Raw genomic sequence first — 6,000 nt, 5'->3', positions numbered from 1 at the left:
TGGATGTAACATTGTGCCTTGAGATAGTAAATCCGGCATGAGAGGCAGGGGAACCGGCTCTTGATAACTGAGGAGAAGCTGTAGAGGGAACCAAGGCCTGTTGGGCCAGAATGGAATCACTGCAAGGATCTCTACCTTCTCTGTCCTGAGCCTCCGAAGGAACTGCAGGATCACCGGAACTGGAGGAAAGGCATAAGCTATCTGAACCTTCCAATGTTCTGTGAGGGCATCTATCCCATATGCCTGAGGATCCCTGAACCTTGAGTAATATTTGGGTAGCTTCCGATTGCATGGGGAAGCGAACAGGTTGACCTCCGGAGACAATCCTAATGTCAGAAGCCAATCGAATACTTCCCTGTGTAGGGACCATTCGTTGTTGTCCATCTCGACACGAGATAGGAAGTCCGCCTGAACATTCTGCACCCCTGGGATGTAGACCGCAGAAAGGTTGGACAGATTCTTCTGAGCCCAGTTCATTATCGGCTCCACCTCCTGTAGCAGAGACCAGCTGCGAGTTCCCCCTTGCTTCCTTACATAAGCCAGCGCGGTTGTGTTGTCCAACCTTAGCATTACCGAGGAATTCGCTATCAGATGGTGGAATGACAGAAGCGCCTGGAAGGCCGCTCTCAACTCCAGAACATTGGAGACAACTCTTTGTGAAGGAAATGTCCACCTGCCCTGAGCGACATCCGAAAGGCAGTGAGCGCCCCATCCTCGGTTGCTGGCATCTGATGTTACGTGACCCATGAGATGGGATTGATCGAATGGTGGTTGCGCAGGTTCTTCCCCTGCAGCCACCAAAGAAGAGACGTCCTCATGGCTGGAGTGAGGAATATGCGCTGTGTCTGGCTGGACAAGTCCCACTGTTGTAGAAACCCTTTCTGAAAGGGACGAGTGTGCCACTGGGCCCACTTTACCATGGGAATGGTGGCTGACATTGTGCCAATCACCTTCAGACATTGGAGAGCCGAAAGATGGGATGACGCAAGGGCTGCATGAATCCTGTCTCATATGACTCCAGCCATCTCTTCTGGAAGGGAGATGGTACCTTCCACCGTGTTGAACTGTGCCCCTAGAAAGACGAGAGACTGAGTTGGATCTAGGTGACTCTTTTCTAGGTTCGGAAGCCACCCGAACTCTTGCAGAGTGGAGATGACTTGATCTTTGTGCTCCAAGAGCTGCTCTCTGTTCTGAGATAGCAGAAGTAGGTCGTCGAGATAGTGGTGGAGACGAACACCTTTGACTCTGAGAAGGGCCACAACTGCCAAAAGAACTTTGGAGAAGACCCGTGGGGACGTCGTTAACCCAAAGGGAAGACATGTAAATTGTAGATGTTGATTGCCTACCGTACTGTTGAAACTCCTTTGCCACGGGCACATGGAAGTATGCATCCTTCAAGTCGACTAATATCATCCAGTCCCCCAGATGCACTGACTGCTGGATGGTAAGCAGAGATTCCATCTTGAACTTCTCTTTGTGAATGAAGGAATTGAGATGGGTCAAATCTATTACCGGCCTCCATGTGCCGTTTTTCTTTTGAACCATAAACAGAGGGGAATACATGCCCTCTCTACGTTCTTCTTCTGGAATGGGTACGGCTGCGCCTTGATCCAGTAAAGAGCTCACGTAGGTCAATAGGACTTGTTTCCTCTCTTCTGATTCTGGAAGAGTTGTGGGAATGAATCTTAGCCTTGGGGGGTTGACAAAACCCCACTTGTGACCTGAGGAAACTGTTTTTACTGTCCAAAAATCCCTCAAATTGAGGCCGCCCAAACATGCCTGAAGTGGAGAAGACAAGCCCCCACCTGACAAGCTTGAGCGGGCCCAATTTCAAAAGGATTTAACGGAATCCTGCTTGCCGGACGAACCCCCTTTTGAGGTATTTTTAAAAGAAGACTGCCTGGATCTCCATGACCTTGAGAATTCTCGACCAGGTCTATAGCTACGCACCTCCCTGGCACGATCAGGGCCCTGTCTCCTTGGAAATGGACGTTTTTGATTCTGAAGACGTCTGTCCTGGGGAAGAAACCCAGAGATTTCCCACCTGTAGCCCGGGATATGGCAGTATCCAGCTTGTTACCAAACAAAGATGTCCCCTCAAAAGGAATACGGCACCAGGCCTGTTTGGATGCTGGATCCGCCAGCCATGGATGGAGCCATAACGCACGGCGTGCTGAGACAGCTGCTAACATATCCCGAGATATCAGGCGAATAACATCAATAGATGCTTCCCCCAAAAAGGTAGACGCCATTCTGATTTCTTGAATGGGGGAGTCTTTGGCTGTTTCGATAGAAATACTCCTCAGGAATTCTTCCACATTATCAGTCCAGGACTCTATGGCCTTAGATACCGCTGCCATTGCAAACACTGGTTTGCAAGCCATTCCAGAAGTCAGGTAGATACTTTTTAGGTCTGAGTCGATCTGCCTTTCTAAAGGATCTTTAAAAGATACCGTATCCTCTAAAGGGAGGGTTACATATCTCACCAAACGCATGAGCGCTGCATCTACCAGTGGAGCTGACTCCAGGTGTTTCACATCCTCTTCCTTTAAAAGGGTATAGCTTCAGGATCTTTGACTGCATGGAACTCTTTTTATCCATCTTGCTCCATTCCTCAGTGATAATGTCACCCAACTCCGAAAGAAAAGGAAAATATTGTTGCTCCTTATTGAGCTGTTTAAAGAATTTTCTCTGCTTTGGAGGGGAAGTAATAGGGTCTTCCCACTTCAGAGCTTCTCTCACTGCTTTAACCAATGAAGGCACCAGTCCATAGTCAAATCCTAAACCAGGATCCTCTAAGTCAGATTCACTGTCTGAGATAGGAGCAGAGAGGCGACTTGGTTGAGAGGATTCCCATGTCTCCTGCAATGGGTTATCTCCAGTTGGAGGGACCAACAAATCTGACGGGGATTCACACGACTGTAGCGCATCCCTCTCCTGCAGAGATTCCTTCACAACCCGTCTTACTATCGACTCCAAACGCTGGTCTGCACCATCCCTTTCATCTGCAGCTTTGGAGAAGCAGTGATCGCATAGGGATTTGTCTAATGGAACAGGCATCCTGCACCCCCAGCATGATTTTTCCGGCCGCCTGCTAGAGTGAGCAGCAGGGGGGTGAGAATAATTCTTGTCACGCTGTTCAGACCTTGACCTATGCTGGCTAGACCTTGAGGAGGATTTATGTCGGTGTGATTTTGATGATCCACTGCGTCTAGAGGCATTATGCTGTGGATCAGACCCAGAAGGGCTGTAAAGACAAAAAAGACACACAGTCAATCCTACCTATGCAAAACTCTCTCCGTTATAAACACATAAATGCTAGCAACCTACCTAACATGAGCGGGCTGGCCACTAGGAGGCAGTAAGGCGTCCATATCCCAAATAAACCAACAGATCAAGAAGTACTGCAAACCAAAGAGAAATAAAAATGCATTTTTTTTTTAAGAATAATCATTTCCCTAGCCTAAGGGACATGCTCTTACCTTGAACCGCCGAACTGTCAGCCCCGGGAAGTCGCTGCGTCCACTGCAAACATTCCCAGGGTTCTGACAGCTTCCAAAGATTTTTAAAAATGGCGCCCGTGACCCTTATCCAAGCACGCTACCCGGCCGGTCAGGAAAGGGGGTGGGGACGAGCGAGCACCCCCCCTCCTGAGCCATACCAGGCCGCATGCTCTCAACATGGGGGGTGCTTTGGGGAAGGGGGGGCCGTGGGTTGTCGGGGTCTGCGGGCGGGGGGCTTATCGGAATCCGTGAGCCCCTTTAATAAGGGAGCCCCCGGATACCGGCCCCCCACCCTATGTGAATGAGTATGGAGTACAATGTACCCCTACCCATTCCCCTGTGAAAAAAATGTAAAAAAAACACAACACGCAAGGGTTAAAATTGTTTATTGCACAGCTCCGGGGGTCTTCTTCCGTCTTCGGGAGTCTTCTCGGCGGACTCCTCCACTATCTTCTGCTAGCTCTTTTACTAGCGGAGGAGCCCGGCTTTCTTCTTCGCCACCGCCCTCTTCTTCCGACTTCGGGGGTCTTGTCCCCCTCTTCGGTCTTCTGTCGCCGCCGCCGCCTTCTGTTCTTCTCTTCTTCTTTTCTTGAGCTGTTGTCTTGTTGCTGTCTCTGGTCACAATGACAGGCACGCGGCGTGCGGCGACTTATATAGGGACATCGCCGGATGATGTCCCCGCCCATTATGATGTCACAGTCCCAGCATCCCCTCAGTAACCTTAAAGCACCCAACCACCCAGAGACAAAATCTATGAAAAATAGAGTACCTGAACTGTGGGGTAGGAATGGGGAAAGGGAAGGAACAATAAAACTTTAAACATTTTTTTTTAAACTTGGTTTAGTGACACAAAATTATCATACACATACAGTGTAGCCCAGAACCTATCTACCTAAACCACCCACTCTCCGGCAGCTTGATAGATGTTCTCCCTGCAAAGAAAAAACATGCAACACAATAAACCACTATTCCAGGAAGGCAGGTCTCCATCAGAAACTGATGAGTCCCTCGCTTCCAACTCAACTGTTACTAAACGCTGCAACTTGAAGTATTGGAGCATACCCTTGCCGACTTACACCACCTAGTGGTGAAAGCCATATGTGCTAGTCCATCACAAAACTTTTTTTTCTTGCTGTGTTCAGCTTGACCCATATTCTTTCCAGAGCCTACTGTCTAGCTATCTTCCCACAGTCTCTGATCTCACACACAAGTAAAGTAGAGGGGAGCAAAAGTTCTGCTTTCTTCTTTTTTTTTTCAACAAAAAAAAACTGTTCCGGTAAATGTCCTCACCAGTAAAATCTGGGATCCGGCAAAGTTACAGACTTTCCTTGTGTGTCTATTGTTGTGATAAAATAAACAACGTTGTCTCTCCTGGGTCTGCAGATCACCACCTTGTCCACGTACACATGTCTCCCATAACTCCACTGCTGGAGGCAACCTGTAAATCTCTCATACATGTCCAGGGAGAAAATCTTTTTCCGGAACGGTTTTGGGACTTTTAGATAATTCCAAACGTCCTCCACATACCATTCCTCACGGTGCTTTTCAATAGTGTCCATTACATCCCTAGGCACATAAGGGAACTCAAACCCATATTCAGACGCTACCCACTGATTTAATAGTCTCTGTGATCTGGCGAGCTTTGGTAGAGACCTGGCATTTCCAGATCCGAGGGGCACACAAGAATCAGGGGCCTTGCACGCCAGAGTATCTGAGCTGGGCATAGGCGTGGTGGGCAAAGCAATGGGTTTTGGCAAGGCTAAGTCAATGGTTGTCGGGGTTTCTGCATGTGGCGTTCCACTCCCCGAACCCAGGGCCAGCCATCCGGAGATACTACAAGCTGCGGCAACATCGTCCGAATTAGCCCAAAGCATTTCCTAAGATAATGACTCAAACAGGTCGCCAAGATGGCGTAGTTAAAAAAACACACAACTCTCTGTCCTGTATTCACCACGTGTACAGTTCATTCTTTCGAGGGGTAACAGTAAATCCCGGACTGCGAGCCCCCACATTTAGCACTAACCCCCGAAGGAGCTTCTGGTTTGATTGGGCTTACTGTTACCTTCTTCACCTCAATTTTCATCTAGGGGTTCCTGTGGTAGATGGCCCAGAAATTTTAGAGATTGACTGTCAGGGCTTGCTTAGCCCTTCCTCCTCTGGGCTGGCCGCTCAGCTGTCGGCTAATTGCCAGCTCTCTTCTCTTTCCACAGTTACCAGCTGTTCCCGATGATGCTCGTCTGATCTGCCTATTTAAAGCCTTCCTGCTCACTTTTTCATTTGCCTTAGCGTTGGTCACATCACAGGGAACCATCTCCTGCTGTTTGTTTCAAGATTGGCTTGCTGACAACCCACCTGGCTTCTTATCCCGCTTGCGGTTTCTCTCCTTGGATCCCTGACTTCTGGCCTGGCTGATTACCCCATCTGGTTAATGAACTTTGGACTGGCTGACTACCCGATCTGGCTACAGGACTCTGGCTATGCTTGACTATGCTTTTTT

The sequence above is a fragment of the Lithobates pipiens genome, unplaced genomic scaffold (genome assembly GCF_037356315.1).
Source record: "Lithobates pipiens isolate NorthernLeopardFrog02 unplaced genomic scaffold, aLitPip1_a1.2 Scaffold_19, whole genome shotgun sequence".
NCBI lineage: Eukaryota > Metazoa > Chordata > Amphibia > Anura > Ranidae > Lithobates > Lithobates pipiens.
This window is presented reverse-complemented; position numbering follows the sequence as displayed.